An 18,278-nucleotide genomic window follows, 5' to 3' on the forward strand; every position below is an offset into this window, starting at 1 on the left:
CTGAGCCAGGAGGGCAAGACCCCGCCAGGCAACCGCTGAAGGTGAAACCAGCACCCACCCGAGCACCCAGTCCCGGACATCGAGAACCACCAACGCACCAGCGGCCGGGGGCCCCATCCACCAGCAGGGAGTGTGGCGGGGGGGAATAGAGTCCGAGATGTTATTTCAGGTGGAGTCTAGGACCCAACCTGACATGTGCGTATAGACCAACAGGCACACACATATACAAGCATACGTTCCCACCCTCATGCACACATAAACAAATATTTACACATTCACCCAACATTTAGACACACAGAAATGAATGCTGTACACATACTCTCACTCCCCATATATACTCTATGTGGACCCCTATTGTTTCCTCTGGCGAGGAGACCAGAAGACCACCCAGGACCCCGCAGCAGCCGAGAAGCCCAGCAGCTCAGACCCCGGCCAGGCGGCCAGCTCTTCCTCTCAGCCCCCAGCTCCAAATGGCGAACAGAGAATGGGGGTGTGAAAAGACCCCATGCCCCCCTTCGCCCGCTCAGATGTGGTGTTGGTGCATGTTGTTCTAAAGTGCTTTTAAAACAGGTGAAAGGCATGGCGCTAACCACCCCCTGCCGCGCAACAGCTGGTGAGATGCTGAGATGTGGGGCTTGGCACTAGAGGTAAGGCTGAATGAACAGACCGCCCTCTGGATTCCATTTTGTGTTCTCACCCCCAAGGCCCTAACAGGAATAATCCTAAAAGATGATCACTTCTAGTTTCAGAAGCACCGTCAGAATAGAATGCAGTCTGTTTATTATATAAAAAAAACCCTGAGAAATCCATCCATCCATCTATTTTCCAAACCGCTTATCCTACTGGGTCGCGGGGGGTCCGGAGCCTATCCAGGAAGCAATGGGCACGAGGCAGGGAACAACCCAGGATGGGGGGCCAGCCCATCGCAGGGCACACTCACACACCATTCACTCACACACACACACCTATGGGCAATTTAGTAACTCCAATTAGCCTCAGCATGTTTTTGGACTGTGGGGGAAACCGGAGTACCCAGAGGAAACCCCACGAGGACATGGGGAGAACATGCAAACTCCACACGCATGTGACCCAGGCTGAGACTCAAACCTGGGTCCCAGAGATATGAGGCAACAGTGCCAACCACTGCATCACCATGCCGACCCTGAGAAATGCTCATCAGTTTTAGTTTAAGGTCTGGATCCTGTTGCATCCTCTGCTCCAGACTGAGTTGATGAAGGTCTTGCAGGGGCAGCAGACCTTCGTCAATGCCTAGGTCCAACAACTTAGCCCAAGACCAATAATGATTTTTTGTTGATCAAACACCATCTCAAGTTTCATAAGAACTTCCCTAAGCAATGCTATGAAAAAGAAGTTTAATATATTAAAATGAAACGCATACACACACCATAATGCCCTATGATAGCCGTCATCTTAAAGTACAGTCAGCCCAGCAATGTCTAGGCAAATAAAACTGCAACAAAATCCATTTAGTTGTATGGAATACATGCTTATACCGTGTGTCCCCTGGCCAGTGGATATGTAAAAGAGGTGGGGTAACAAAACAATCTGGCCAAGATGACAGAAGCTAATGGCTTGGCAACATGCAGCATGAAAACATTTAGAGTACATGTTGGAAAGCTGTCTGGGAGACCAAGTTTGTCTACGTCAACACTGACTACTGTTATATGTTACATTACATTAAATGAAGAGAAACAGACCTCTGTACATCTTCATTTAGGCACTCAAGCTTTTGAGCTGACTGACAGGCCACCCACTAATGTTATATGACGGACTGATAGCTGAGAATCACTGCAATCCAAAACAACATAGTCATCGATGGCAACGGCTATTTGTTATTGATTTGTTAATTGATGGCTTCTAATTAGTTTATTTTCTTATCAAACATAGAATCGAAATTATGTGTTATTTTCCTTCATCCATCGATTTATTTTCTTCACATTTAAAAATTTCATGAGGTTAACTTATTCGCTACTGGTGGTCAGTCGGCACAAAGATTTCTGGTTGACATGTATCTTTGCTTTATGGCCTCATTAAATAACGTCCGAAAGACGTTATGAACTTGTAGCTGCCTATTTATATCTATATCAACAAAGTGTCCATGAATTCCAGCAGTGCAGTGCGGTTATACCGAATGGTTGGTTCCTCCAAACTCAACTGTGAATCTCCGTGAGTTTGCAAATGTGAGACTTAAATGGGATTTACCAATTACCAATATCACTTAGTAACCTGTGTTAGAATGCACGTCCAGTGAGCTGCATTACCAGATCATGTAAACGATTGGTAGCAAAGTTCCCCTCATGGCTGTTGAGAGAGAGAGTCTCATGATATTTCAGGCGAGTTTGAGGTTTCAGAGCGTAACAGCCAGTTCGCACAGAGGCAGTGAGCACTCAATGAACGGAGGCTGAAGTTGTGTAAAAAAACATGCATTTATTCTGAACTAACACGACAACTAACATGACAGATGTAGTATATGAATCTGTTTCTTTAGGTGGATGACAGTAGGTTGTAGAGGTGATGAGCTGAGGGAATGGTAGCACTCCAGAAGGTGCGGTGTTTTGAGCGGTTGTTGGAGTGGAGCCCCTTTGAATTTCTCTCTTTGTGAAGGTTTAAGGTAAAAGGTTTTGTCTTGGGGTTGCAGTTCACTGTTGGGTAGCAGGTCTTCACCAGCAGGCTTCAGGACTGGTTTCTTTACTGGGCTTTGCGGTGGTCTGGCGATTTCTTGATGGTATTCTCATCAAGTTCATGAATAGGGATGACCAGGAATCCGACACCTGAACCAATGGCTGGCCATCTAGTTGCCGGGCAGATCAACATCAAACACACAAATACCACACTAGTAACAAACTGTGTATTTTAATAGGGGTTATATCAAAGGTCACATGACCGAACCAGAAACCAGGTCTCATTACATCCACTTGTCTGAGAAGGAGAAAGCTATTGGTTTTTATTGTTGGCATTTTATTGGATTTAAATATCCAAATGTTAGTGAGAAGAAGACCAGTAAAGTTCTAGAAGTGGGACAATCCTAGCAGTGATTTCTGCTGTATATTATAATGCACAAAATCAAGGAATTTCAACCATAAGTTTCCATCACATGAAATCTTTGGATATTATGGATATATAATGTGAGACATGAATTTATAAATAGGGGAGAACCACAAATATGCCATAAAGAACCATAATATTATTAGTCAAGGGGGCTGGGTCATGATCACTGATCATTCTACTCCTACTTATATCCTGAGAAGCTTGATAAATACTGTCCCTGAACTGGAACAGACTGAGAACTCCAACAGAACACCCAACACATCCCTAAAGTTACTCTCAGGCTGTGTGGCTTCCTCATAGCCATGTGACAGGCTGCCCAGGTGCTAACATCACCACTCAGCCTGTCTTTGTATGATACTGGGGGAAAATAAGCAACAGCAAGACTATGAAGCTCTAATAGCTAACAATAAGAAATCAGAAATTTGCAGAGAGTTCTCTATCGGCTAAGATTAACTTGTTGGTGTTAGATTGCTAGTGACGTACTGAATTATCCCCATTCAGGACTACTAACGTTAGCTAACATTATAAAATCCAATTTTTCTTAAGGCTCTATCCTAATAACATTAGATAACATAAGCAGATACATTCACTTGTAGTTGCTTATGTATGAGGAAGCGTATAGCTTAAAGCCCTTATCCATTTTGGTGGCAGGAGTTTTAGATGTCAACCTGCACCCATCTTTGGTAGCTTGTGAAAGCATCTCTTGAGTAAAATAGCAGTATATTCAACTTAGATTGTAGCGCAGACCTGACCTGGAAGCAATGTGACGTGTTTTACAGAATAAGAAAGTCTGTTGTGCCTAAACCCCATACCCATTATATTAGAGTAGACCAGTGGTTCTCAGACTGGGGGGTGCACCCCAGGTATTGCAGGGGGGCACGCCAATAGGATAGCCTACGTTCCACTCGAACACTGCTAGCAAAAACATGGACAAGTTTGTGCACCCAGCCAAGCCTCCAGCAGAGGCTGACTCTTCATCAGCTGCAAGTTCAAGCTCCAAAGCAAAGAAGAGAAAATATGATGAGTCATATCTGGCCCTTGGTTTCACAACGACAATGGTGGGTAACCAGGAGAGACCACAGTGTGTTGTGTGTCTGAAAATACTCGCTGCTGACAGTCTGAAGCCAAACAAATTAAGACGTCATCTGGAGACAACAAACCCTAAGCATAAAGATAAGCCAGTTGGTTTCTTTAAAGGAAAACTCACAAACCGCCGTGCACAACAAAGCATCATTACTAAAGTTATACAGTATCTTTGCCTAAAAACGCTCAACTAGCATCATATAAAGTTGCCTACTGAATTGCTCACTGTCAAACACCACACACAATAGCTGAGGAATTAATGCTTCCCTCCGCTATCGATATGGTTGCAACTATGATTGATGAAACAACAGCCAGCATGTAAAAGGCAATTCCATTATAAAACAATATGATTGCGATGTGCATTCATGACATGTCAGAAGACATAGAGGAGCAGCTGACTGACAAGGTGCGGGACAGACGCCACTTCACGCTGCAGGTGGATGAAGCTACTGACAGTGACAGAGACTGTTTATTCATAACGTACATCAGATGTATCGATGCTGAGGATTTCAAGCAGCAATTTTCAAGGATTCTGTAAGCAAATTACTGGCAGAGCCACTGCAGAATAAATGCTTAAAATCATAAACACCGACGGGGCTCAGGCTATGGCTGGGAAACGGGGCGGACTGCAAGCACTCGTGAAGCGCATCTCCCCCAATGTGCGATGGACACACTGTATGATCCACTGAGAAGCGTCGGTGTCTAAACAGCTGAGTCCCGAGTTAAACGATGTAATGACGGATGTCATCGCTACAGTAAACTGCATTAAAATACGCGCCATCAAAGCCCGGATTTTTCCTGCCCTGTGCGAGGAAATGGGCTCCAACCACACAGCTGCTTTGTTTCACAGTGAGGCTCGTTGTCTGTCACGCGGGAAAGTTTTTACCAGAATATTTGAGCTCCGAGATGAGATCAGCGCTTTCATGGAGGAAGAGGGTCACGAGCTTGCCAATAAGTTTAAAAATGACAAATTCCTCCTGAAAGTTGCATACTTGAGTAACATGTTTCAGAAACTCAGTGAGCTAAATCTGCAGATGCAAGGCACCGATACACACCTTCCACATCGGGCAGATAAAATCACATCATTCACAAGAAAACTGGAGATGTGGGAGCAGCGAGTTACTGAGGGAAATATAGACTCATTTGGGAACCTGAAAACATTCATTGAGCTCAACAAACTTCAGAACACAATGATCCCATGCATGAAAGCTCACCTCTCCACTCTACAAAAACGTTTCCAGGAGCCTAAAATATTTGACTGGATCGGAGACCCCTTCAGTGCTACACCAGATGAGGATTTCAGCACTGCAGAGGAGGAACAGTTCATTGCAGTTTAAGTCTAAAACACTGGCTGCATTTTGAATTGGAGTGGAGAAGGATTACTCAGTGTTAGGAGGGAAAGCTGTGGGCACACTCCTTCCTTTTGCTACATCCTACCTGTAAGCTTTTCTGCTGTGGTCTCTATTAAGACAAAATACAGATCAAAGCTGCACATTGAAAAGGAACTAAGAGTGACTGTTTCCCAGCTGCAACCCTGAATTGAGAAGATGTGCAGCACAAAGCAAGTCCACACCAGCCACGGAAAAGTGTGAGACTTGAGATGATCCCCTTTTACGTTTTCTTCTGACTGGGAGCTGGTTAATTTCCCAGCCATTCCTGTGGAGACAGCTGTTTATTCTTCTTCATAACTTCACTATGCTCTTTATTTCTCCCACAGTGATGAAATTGCACCATTTGTAATTGCATTTGTTTTGCTCGATTAGAAAACTTTATTAAATAAAGTTTGATTCTGAACCTGTGTAGATTGAATGGGGTGGGGGGGATCAATAATGTTCCTATCTGGGAAAGGGGGGCCCTGCAGAGAGAGTTTGGGATCCACTGGACTAGACAATGTTATATTAGACAATGGCATGGCTAATGATGCAGCTGTAGATCTAGACTCTAGATCTTCCTTGGGCTAAACGATAAGGTTTCAAGGGACAATAAATAAGACATTCTACTTTTAAAATGTTCAATTAAATCAAGACTGACATTTCTGAGTAAACTCATAATCTATGTGCTATATCTACTGCATCATGGGCTACAGTGTGAGACGATAATAGCCAAAATATATACTAAAATAATGAATATTGAACATATAATTGATTTTTTATTAGATAGTTTTATTTTTTATCAAATTATTTATCAATAGCAAATTGAATATAAATATGAGTAACAGTGTTTTTTGGTTTGGTTTTTGGGTTGTGGGTGAGCTTCAAGTTCAGCCATGTCTTTGGCATGGAGCTGGGTAATCTCAACATTTACATGCTAAAAGATCACGTGTTCCCATTACAGTAATGTAGTTCACTGCATTCCTTAGCCGTCAAACTGTCAGAAATATTCTTACAATATTCTTCTCTTACAATATCGCAACACAGTTTCTATTACACTATACATCCATTTTCTGAACCCACTTCTTATTTTTATTTAGGGTCGCGGTGGGGGGGAACTGACCTGTCAGTCAAAAACGTATTAGCCAATGGGGACGCGACTCTGAAAAAAAAACCCGCCCACGCGAGACGTTTATGTCAGAACTATAAACAAAAAAGTCGGGGAGCGCGAGCGAGTAAGCTTGCAACGTAAACAAATGAAAACATAATCAAAAGACCAATCATGTGTTTGCAAGTTATAATTTTTACTTTTGAGATGACATTTTTTTTTTGCTTCAGTTAGTTTTTTTCTTTAGCCTTGTTTTTGCTTGATGTCAAAAAAGTTTGCTTGATAATATTGGCACAAATCTGATTCCATATGTAAGGCGTTTTCACAGCGAAGTTACGGAACCTGGTCCCGGTTTACAAGTTCCTGGGTTGTCATGCCTTTTGTAACTCCTGGTCACTTTCATGTGTCACACCGCACAATAGAAACTGGGAACTTTAAGATCGTAGCTTAAACTCCACACATAATTACACCGCCAAGCCGAAACAACGGAGGATAAATAAGTCAATCACTTTGTTGGTTAATAATTTATTAGTTATTTGGGGGATCAATTGATCAAAACGGAACACAGTCTTTTATTTATATTTTACTTTACTTACGATCTGCATTGTTTATGATTCTTATTACATCTGGCCAGCAGATCGATCTTTCGTTTCCCACAGAATAATACATGATGTAACGTTATTTCGCTAATAAGCTCTGGCTAATTTCTGGGCTGGCACCGGCAATATTGGACAAAAGTGTATTGCTTATTCATCTAATTTTCCGATGCAGAGATATGGAGACACAGGGGCTCCGTAGTGTTACTATACATCTGATACACACTTATAATGTAGCAAGTGCCAAGTTCATGTCTGTTGTTTTGAACTTTTGAATCAATATTAACAAGCGCCTGAGTATTAAGTAACAAACCATTTTAAAATCCATGACCTTTTTTTATTTGTCTGTGTGTTGTTTTCTGTATTTTAACAATATAGGTAATATATTACATACGTTTCAGGAGCCTACATAAATAGAAACGATCGTTTTCACAGCCTACAGTAAAGAGCCAGAAAGATGAGAAACACAGACTGCCTTGGGAACATATCATGCTTTGAGACAACGTAAGGTTACGAAGATGCGCTGTATACATAAAATTGAATTGAATATTATGTACAGTACTGTATTGTGTTATATCGTATTGGCATTATACGCACTTCAGAAATTTAATTGGTAAGGTACTGTAATTTGAAAAGCGTTTGAGACAACTACTGTAGTTTTAAATCGTCAATAAAATGAAGTAAATTGCGACGCTGTCCGTATTTTAATATAAATATACATATGTGAATCAGATGGTAATCTGTCTGAGACATAATTAAGAAGCAGAAAAAAGCGTTAATAACCATCATCCGCATATATAATGATCAATTTCTCCCAGACAAACGTGATCATTAGATGCGGTGCCCAGTGTATTCCCATTCAGCGGAATACGACTGCCTTTCGGTGATCTGGTTCGCTTTTTTCTCCTTAATCATTTTTGTTAAATATTCCCACAAACCAGCCACGCTGTTTATGACTGAGTCAGAAACTTTAAACTGCATTTCCTATGTGATCGGTTAAGTTGTTTTAATCGTAATGGCAGATTCCTTGTCACTCCGTGATTTCTGATGTACTACTTGGAGATATTTTGAGCTTTAGAACGAATGAACCACAGCTTATTACAGAACAATTAACAATTCATCCATATTCAATAATCGTGCATGATTTTGGACTACGGGGAAACCAGAGAACCCGGAAGAAACACCAATATGCAAATTCACAACTAATTATCCATCCATCCATTTTCCAAACCGCTTATCCTACTGGGTCGCGGGGGTCCGGAGCCTATCCCGCAAGCAATGGGCACGAGGTAGGGAACAACCCAGGATGGGGGGGCAGCCCATCTCAGGGCACACTCACACACCATTCACTCACACATGCATAGCTACGGGCAATTTAGCAAGTCCAATTAGCCTCAGCATGTTCTTGAAATACAGGGAAACCGGAGAACCCGGAAGAAACACCACGATGACAGGGGGAGAATATGCAAATTAAAAACTAATTATATTATTGCTAAATAATATATTCAAACGTCTCTTCTTTTTTTCAATTTTACGACGGGGGGGGGGAGTGAGGGACCTCTGGGCTTCAGCCCATGTAACCCCGTGCATGATGCCGTCTGTTGTTCAAAAATCAACAATATTTGAATGATGCTCATCCATCCATCCGTAACTGGTCAGCCACAAAAGCATCATTTAATTACTTCTTGCTTAGCATTGCAGAAGAACGTCTTTACTCTTTCATTATCTATTACTCATAGCAGTAAAAATGGGTAAAAAACGCTCCCACTCCGATTCCGCTGATGAATCTCCTGCGAAAAGAAGGAGAGAGAGTACGGAAGTCCGGAGTACCGACGAAGTCGGGTCCAAAACTCCCCGCAAAGGTTGGAAGTTGAAGTCTTTTGATAGAGAATGAAAATGACACCTAAGAAAGCCATGTAAATCTCTTTCATAAGGCTTGCTGCAAAAGCAGATGCGAATAGTGTACTGGACTTATAGATTAAACAAATAAATGCAACAATTGATTCATTGATTGATAAAAAAAAAATGTCGCTGAACGTTTGAAAAGCAAACATACCCAAATTGATTCAATACGTTTTGATTCTGAACCCGATCTTACTCTGACTGCAGCATCTAAAAGGCAAACTAATGATAATACTGAATTTAAAAGCCAAGTTTAGGATTGGCATGTGGTAAAGAAATATTAATGCATGCTATTTAAAGTTATTAGTGAAGTGTCTTCAACTGTGTTATCCTGTAGAAAATGCTGTATGGACTCTTTTTCTGAAGTGTACCTGCTTAATGTTGTAGAACATTTGGAGGACCTGTACCTCCAGGGCCATCTACTTGGAACGGGTGGCTATGGGGCAGTTTTTGCCGGCATTCGCAAGGCAGATGGCTTCCCAGTAAGTGACCAAATGGTGTAGCCGCGACATGCGTAGTAATATCTCTCATAGGGATCCCTTTTATTGCACCTGTTACAGGCACCTATAAAAGGTGATGATTTCTCAATAAATCCTACACTAAATTTGTGTTTTTTTTTTACCTCTAGGTGGCAATCAAATATGCCAGAAAGACTGAAAAGAAGCTAGAACTGGTAAGTGTTTTCAGTCATAGAGCTGGGTTTATTTGGAAGAATTTCTGTCTAAATATATGTATATCCTTCCCTCCCATTCATAGCCTGGACTTGACGGGCCCATGCCATTGGAGGTGGCGCTGATGAAGCTTGTTAGCAATGAGTCATCTTGTGCCAACGTGCTCAAGCTCATCGACTGGTTTGATGGACCACAGGATTATATTATGATCCTGGAAAGACCGGACCCATGCGAAGATCTCTTTGATTTTTGCAAAAGGAAAGGAGGCCTCCTGTCAGAAGGTGTTGCCAGGCACGTGATGGTGCAGGTCCTCCACGCCTTGCGTCACTGCCAGGACTCAGGCGTCCTCCATCGAGACCTGAAGTCAGAGAACCTTTTGATCAGGACAGACACTCTGGAGGTCAAGCTCATCGACTTTGGCTGTGGCGATATCTGGACAGATTCCCACTACACAAAATTTTCAGGTCAGTGAGAGAGGCTAATTAAAACCTGTCAAACTAACCCCTGGTTCAATAGCAAGTGGCGGGTAGTCCAGTGCAGTGTTTTCCAGTGCAGTGTTTCCCCTACCATTAACCTGCGTGAAGTTGCCCCCCATATGTTTCAGATTTCAACCAAACTTGTCTCAATCGTATGTGCCGCGCTTGTGCCAGATTGGGCCATTAAAACGATCCTTTGTGCTGTTTTAGTTTCTGAGATATTAATGTCTGTTTACATGGTGACGTCATCAGCGTGAAGTTGATGCCCCATTTGCGTCTGATTTCCACCAGACCGATCGCAATTGTGTGTGTTGCTTTGTGCTGGCTTGTGCTGTTAAAACTATCCTTTGTGCTGTTTTAGTTTCTGAGATATTAATGTCTGTTTACATGGTGACGTCATCAGCGTGAAGTTGATGCCCCATTTGCGTCTGATTTCCACCAGACCGATCGCAATTGTGTGTGTTGCTTTGTGCTGGCTTGTGCTTTGAAAACTATCCTTTGTGCTGTTTTAGTTTCTGAGATATTTATGTCTGTTTACATGGTGACGTCATCAGCGTGAAGTTGATGCCCCATTTGCGTCTGATTTCCACCAGACCGATCGCAATTGTGTGTGTTGCTTTGTGCTGGCTTGTGCTGTTAAAACTATCCTTTGTGCTGTTTTAGTTTCTGAGATATTAATGTCTGTTTACATGGTGACATCATCAGCGTGAAGTTGATGCCCCATTTTCCTCTGATTTCCACCAGACTGATCGCAATTGTGTGTGTTGCATTTGTGCTGGCTTGTGCTGTTAAAACTATCCTTTGTGCTGTTTTAGTTTCTGAGATATTAATGTCTGTTTACATGGTGACATCATCAGTGTGAAGTTGGTGCCCCATTTGCGTCTGATTTCCACCAGACCGATTGCTATTGTGTGTGTTGCATTTGTGCTGGCTTGTGCCGTTGAAACTATCCTTTGTGCTGTTTTAGTTTCTGAGATATTAATGTCTGTTTACATGGTGACATCATCAGTGTGAAGTTGGTGCCCCATTTTTCTCTGATTTCCACCAGACCGATCGCAATTGTATGTGTTGCATTTGTGCTGGCTTGTGCTGTTAAAACTATCCTTTGTGCTGTTTTAGTTTCTGCGATATTAATGTCTGTTTACATGGTGACGTCATCAGCGTGAAGTTGATGCCCCATTTGCGTCTGATTTCCACCAGACCGATCGCAATCCCGTTTGCTGCATTTGTGCCATTAAAACTATCCTTTGTGCTGCTTCAGTGCAGAGATATTGCTTATTTACATGGTCACGTGACTCTGCTGTTAAGTTAGCCCCCCATTTGCCTCCGAACCGGTCTCAGTAGTTTGTGCCGTTTAAAAATTGTCTGTGCTGTTATTTTTCTGAGTTATACCTCTTACTTTACGCCTTCACATGATCGCCGTATAGTGCTCAGGCTCGTGTGAACAGAAGGTGGAGCGTTTGATGACTCCGTGTCAAAGCTGGACGTAGACTTAGTCAGCCCCACCAGCCAGATACCGCATTTCAGGATCCTGCTAGATATTTTCACAAATGACCGACCGTTACATACTGCCTCGTTACTTGCAGGCTTGACCCAGGTTATCATGTGTTCTACCAACTCAGCACAGCACAGGACGTCCATTTCTTGAGTTGTGGGAGTGAAAAAGCAAAACGACAATATGTAAAGTGGCTCTTGTGGTGTGAAAAGCGATTGTGTGCCATTTACAGTGGTAAAGCACATCACATAACTCTAAATTACGTGCAGACGTACATAGCGTTTTGCTACAAGGTAGCTAGTGAACGCCACGGCAGCAAATGCGACCAGTTAATGCTTAATACTCTACAACAATATATAATAAACTCTTGTCATTTTGCCTGCACTGTGTGTTGCAATGTCTATAGATGTAGCCACTTGAATTTTCCCCTGTTTCCATGATGGGGCCTTGGCTGGTCCATGACTGGCCCCTGCTGGGTCCTGGGTGGGACATTGACTGTAATGAGATCCCCCACGATGATGTAATGAACAAGGGGGCCGGCATGATCTGCCCCTTACCTCTGTCTGTAAAGTACTTGCAATGATTTATCCATCCACCAGGGAGAGCAGTGATTATGAAAGCTGAAGTGACTTACCAGAGTAAGTCTTACCAGTAGTTTTGGAAAAGGAGAGTGACCCAAGATGTGTGTAACAGACTAATTACAGGCCTAAACAAAGTAATAAGGATGATTGTGGAGAATAAAGGTGGACAGAGTGGAAAATGAAAATTAAAAAAAACATATGGTTCTGTACGGTGCTTGAATAAAACAGACACATTCCTTAGTGCAGAGGTCTCCAACTCCGGTCCTGGAGGGCTACTGCCCAGCAGGTTTTCTATCCTACCTGGCTTCTGATGAGCCACACCTGTCCTCAGGTAAATATCAGGAACAGGTGTGGCTCATCAGAAGCCAAGTTACAAGTCTGCAAGTTGTGTCTAACTAGGTGAGCAAGGTTTAAAGTTTCATCAAACAAGTGACTGATTCAATAAATGACTTTTGGCAATTGGCAGTTTCGTTCCCAAAATGATTTTTATTATTTCAACAATTTGGAAAAACTAAAATATTTCACCTATCTAAAAAAACATTTATCCCAAATTGCTACAAATACTTTTATTCAGCACCAATAATTGGAGATCATTTAGAGAGTGATTATTCTATCTTTTTGTTAAAACCTATTTTCAGTGGTGCTGACAAATTGTAAAAAATCACATCATAAACATTTTTAGCCAAGACTTTTGAGCTCTGAGGCTTATAGACATTGGGGCTGGCTACACAAACAAAATTGTATTTGGTGTGATTACTAAAGTGTTACAACTTTGAAGTGACTTTGGAGTCACCACACCTTTGCATACTGTCAATGGCCCATGGAATGTCTGTCACTGCTCCTCACACCAATCAGTTTGGAAAGGCAGTGTGAATTTTACAGTTTTTTTCAATTGCTAAGACAGATACTGCAATTCTGGAGTTGCTTTCTCAAAACTCTTCAAACAGTCACCACAACATTATCTTATACAAAATGCAATCAATGACTAAATGCAATCATGACTAAAAGTCATGGATTCCTGTCTCACTCACAACATTAAATTTTCAGAGGCCATTTTGCACATACCAACATACTGACCCTAAAACTGCTAACAAGACCGTCAAAACTGAAATATGTAATTTTCTTAAATTACTATCAAGACCCTTTCTAAAATAGATGGTAAAAGCCATATAATATAAACAAATTGACACAAGACCAAACAATGAATGCTGGATGCCAAGATATTTCTCCAGAGAAATGCCAAGGATGGATCAGGCATGTAAAGAGATACTACCCTAGATTCTACTCTGTCTTAGCGATTGAAAAAAACTGTAAGAAAAGACACAATACTAGCCTTTTTACAGTTTATCACATGCAACAGATTAAACGTTGATAAATAAAATATGCAATCACATTATATTACAGGACTAATACAAAACAATAAATGAATATTAGAACAACAAATTTTCACTCCTGATCAAGATGCCAAGCTTCAAAACAGTTCCTGTCTGGTTGAAGGCAGAGATTGAAAGCACATGCTTTGCACTTCCGAGGGGTTTTTGTATGTACTGTACAATATCATAGCGCTGGATTAGTATGTACCAGCATGAGCGCTAGCCAAGTACCTAGCCCTGTTTGTCTCTGGTGTAAAAACTTCGGCTGTGTCTTCAGTTCACCTTAACTCCAAGAAGTTATTCGGCTAAGCAAGAAATCCTGCTTTGTGAAATACCCCCGATCTCAACCCTATTGAAAATTTGTGGGTTATGCTTAAAAGCCGGGTCCGTGTCAGGAACCCAGCTAGTTTAATTTAACTAGAAATTCTGCAAAGAAGAGTGGTCAAATATTCAGCCAGAATTATGCCAGAAGCTTGCTAATGGATACCAAAAGATTCTGGTTGATACCTGTTGTACCTGTGTGTGTAAACTTGTGACCACAACTAAATTGTGTTTTAGTAAAGAAAGCGCCATCTCATGGTAACACCCTGCAAGTGAACAGATGGGCGGGTTTAGACGAGAATTTAGGCACATCCCCAGAAGGAGGGGGGTTACTCCCTTTGGCTGGCTTTTGGCAGGCAGCCGCCTTGGAGGGGAAAATTGGTTCCCATGGACCCTCTTACTTGTTGTACATGGCGGTTAAATAAAAATGTCCGATAATGAAGTTTTACTTTCTTTGTAAAAATACAGCGAAAAATACGTATGTCTGTATGTTGGGCTGGGCGATATTGTCTAAAGCTAAAATCTCCGATTTTTTTACTTGTATCTGTGTCTGGGTCTATGTCAGGGGACAGCATATAGGCTGCCAACTCATTTTTGACTTTTTCTGACTTGGACTGGGAGGTAGAAGGCACTTTCTTCTTGAAGAAGCTTGCCAATGTCTTTTTCTTCTTCAGCTCAGGCTGTGCTGCTTCTTCATCTTGCTCCTGCAAAGTAGGGTCAGGTTGTGATGTGGCTTCGTCAGCAAGGAGAAACTTCAGCTCCATAACAGCTCTTTCCTTAATTTGTTCCACCTTGTTATGTTCAGTGTAAGTCGTGCGGAATCTGGGCTCCATTAGTGAAGACATGTCCAAGGGTTCATCTGTGACAGTTCATCTTCTATTAAGGTACCCCAGTATGTTGTTTTTGTTTAGTTTTGTTAGTTCAGTATCTCCCTCATCTGGCTGTAAGAGACTGCTTCTGAACAGATGAAGCATCGGTTTGAGGTAAGAGACACTGACATAAGTCTCCCCAGACTGGGCCTCAGTGAATTCTTGGTGTGGTTTCACAGCTTTGTTTACTGATTATAAAATATCTATGTCTTGCCATGTCGGCATGAGGTGCTGAGTTTTCTTCTCAGACCCCAAGATCCGGGCTATGGCTTTTTCCTGTTCCAGAACTCGCTCTACCATCCTTTGCCTTGAAGCCCACCTTGTTGGGCCCTCTGTGATAAGCTGGTGGGTGGGGAGGCCGAGCTCGGCTTGTACCACAGCCATATCTCTTCTTCTTGTCCAGCTGAATGTGAGGCACTGACAGCCTTTTTAGAAACACCAGTGGCTCGTCAATTCTTGGGTCCTTTACACCATTCTCTGTACAGCAAAAAGGCGAACTACAATTACACACTGTACAGCACAGACATTTGTTTACTTATAGGATGCCTAAATGCTTCCCCTCTTTACATTTCATTAATGCATATGAAACACTAGCATACAAACTCATGTATGGCTGCATGTTTCAGCTGGATCACAGGTCTGAGGTAGTTGAGTAACACAGCACATTCTCCAGCAGCTGTGCAATTTTTTGTTTTGCTATATAAACGTGGTAGGGCTACTTCGGTATGATACTTTCGGCTTGGGAGCTCATATTTGGGGTCGATTGTTTTTAGCTTCTGGAAAACCCCGTTTTTCAATAGTGCAAATGGGCACCATATCTTTGGCGATATGAAATGTCACCGCATCTGTAATTTCTTTCCATCGGGGTCCCTTCTTATCACATGGTACGCAACGCGAATAAGACGCTGATATTTTTATCTGCTCTTTAGCCAAGTTTGCAAAAGGTACAGTATGAACAATTCTGGACATGCCACTTTTTGTTCAAATGTAAGTAAAAGCTGAGAAATATTTTTTTTCCACAATGATACCTCTTGTACATGTCTTATTATCTTCTGGGAGACGCCTGTGTCATTTCCAATCAAGAAAAAACTTGCTGGTTGAATAAAAGTAACGTAAAGTCAAAATTTGGCAGGTGTATGAATAATTCTGGGCTTGACTATATATATATGTGTGTGTGTGTGTGTGTGTGTGTGTATAGTTAATGCACACATATAGACCTCACAAATATTAACGCTCCCCCCCCCTTTCTAAGATGGCATTGCTCACGTGAAAATGCAGCGCTCCCTTATTGCTATTACTACCTTATTACTACCTAATTCCATGCTACATATGAAATGCATATGGCTGTCAGTCGCTGAGAATCTGAATTATTCAGCAGGATCCTGAAATGCAGTATCTGACTGGTGGGGCTGACTAAGTCTATGTCCAGCTTTGTCGCGGAATCATCAAACACAATCATGTAAAGGCATAAACTAAGAGGTATAACTCAGAAAAAATAGTACAGAATTTTTAAAGGGCACTACTGAGACCGGTTCGGAAGCAAATGGGGGGCAAAGTTAACGGCGGAGTCACGTGACCATGTAAATAAATAATATCTCTGCACTGAAGCAGCACAAAGGACAGTTTTAACGGCACAAACCAGCACAAACGCAACACACACGATTGCAATTGGTCTGCTGGAAATGGGGGGCCAACTTCAAACTGCTGACGTCAACATGTAAACAAACATTTATATGTCAGAAACTAAAACAGCACAAAAAAAATTTTAACGGCACAAACGCGGCACATACAATTGAGACCAGTATCTGAAGCATATGGGGGACCAACTTCACGCAGGTCTACCATTATATAAGGGGGGCACCCCGCCTCTCCAACGGCACCTCCCACCCCCCGTTGAAGGGCAAGTTAATTTTATTTAATTTTATTTTCTATATAGCTCCAGATCACAACAGAAGTCATTTAAGGTTACCTTTCCTATAGAACAGGGCTATACATTGTGCCTTTATCAAAAGTAAACAGCCTTATGTTATTCATCTTATTTACACAACAGCTTGTCATTTTTGTCTCTACACGGTCGTGCGTTTACAATTGTCCTCTGGTCTCTGTATCGCACATGGATTTCTGCCCCGATGCACACACACAGACACGTGCACGCACACAGGTGAGCACACTCCCACCAGCGGACAGGGAGCACACGTTGGAAAATATGTCGCGTCAACCACCTGAAAAGCCGACAAAAATATCTGCTCCCAGGGTGGAGGACAAACATCCGCAATAGGTTGCAAGGAAGACCATCTTGCAGCCTGCCTGCAGATCGGGAGTAAATGGGCCGGACGTTTCTGACTTCCCATATCAAGAGGCTCTAGAAATGTCCTTCCAGAAGCCCAGAAAGATACACTGCAGTGACATTTTATGGATAATTGTCATAAAAAGAAATGTTCTGATGTTTAGTTCAGTTGTTATATTGACTGCTGTCATTAAAAGAAACACATGAAGACCATGAATCCTGTCGGTGACTGTCTGCCCCCCCAAAACAAACAAAAAAAAAAGCTGCAAACCCAGGGGAAACACTGCAGTGATCAAGAAATCTGGACATGTGATCAAACTTCCTGCAGGGGAGTTGGATTTGTGTTCATGAGTCCTAATCTAACTTGTTTCAGTAAAAATATAGGTTTATGAAAGATTTTGTGAGTTTATGAAAGATTTTGCTTTGTTGTTTCAGGCACAAAGATCTTCGCTCCCCCAGAGTGGTTCCTGAGCAGAGAGTATCTGGCTGGCCCCGCCACAGTCTGGTCTGTGGGGGTTACACTATTTACTCTAGTGTGCGGCTACCTACCCTTCCACAACCAGACGGCAATCATTTCAGGCCGCCTGAAATTCCCCCCATGGGTCTCTTCTGGTGAGCAGCTTATTTTTTGTCCCGTGACTTGAGTCTCCTGACGGGGAGTGTTTTTTTCTGACTAACTATGTGCCAAATTATTCTCTGACAGGCTGCTGCAATCTAATTCGCGGGTGCCTGAGACGCAAGGCGGCGAACCGGCGGAGCTTGGAGCAGATTCAGCGCCATCTCTGGCTGCAGCAGAAGTGACTGCTGACTATTATTGGGCCTTGTCAATTATTTTCTTACTGTTTTGATTAAGGTTGATTAGATAAGGTTATATAAGATAAGTTTTTTTAAGTTGTTATATAAGTTAAGATTATATAAGATACGTTTATATAAGATAAGATTATATAAGTTAAGATAAGGTTATATAAGTTAAGGTTATGTAAGTTAAGGTTATATAAGATAAGTTTATATAAGATAAGTTTATATAAGTTAAGATAAGGTTATATAAGAAGATTATATAAGTTAAGGTTATATAAG

General features: G+C 42.0%; 1 protein-coding gene across 2 annotated transcripts in view; it reads left to right on the plus strand.

The window, feature by feature from the left end:
- LOC125709650 (serine/threonine-protein kinase pim-1-like) overlaps positions 1 to 18,278 on the plus strand; it is a 211,929-nt gene that overhangs the window by 56,889 nt on the left and 136,762 nt on the right. The window contains exon 7 of one of the 2 annotated variants that reach the window (XR_007382794.1): positions 18,151 to 18,164. The exons of the other annotated variant lie outside the window; for it this stretch is intronic. The gene's annotated coding sequence lies outside the window, so the exon portion shown is untranslated. Of the gene's footprint in view, positions 1 to 18,150; positions 18,165 to 18,278 lie in introns of those variants that run through there. 2 annotated transcript variants of the gene reach the window in all.

This window comes from Brienomyrus brachyistius, chromosome 16 (genome assembly GCF_023856365.1).
Source record: "Brienomyrus brachyistius isolate T26 chromosome 16, BBRACH_0.4, whole genome shotgun sequence".
Lineage (NCBI taxonomy): Eukaryota > Metazoa > Chordata > Actinopteri > Osteoglossiformes > Mormyridae > Brienomyrus > Brienomyrus brachyistius.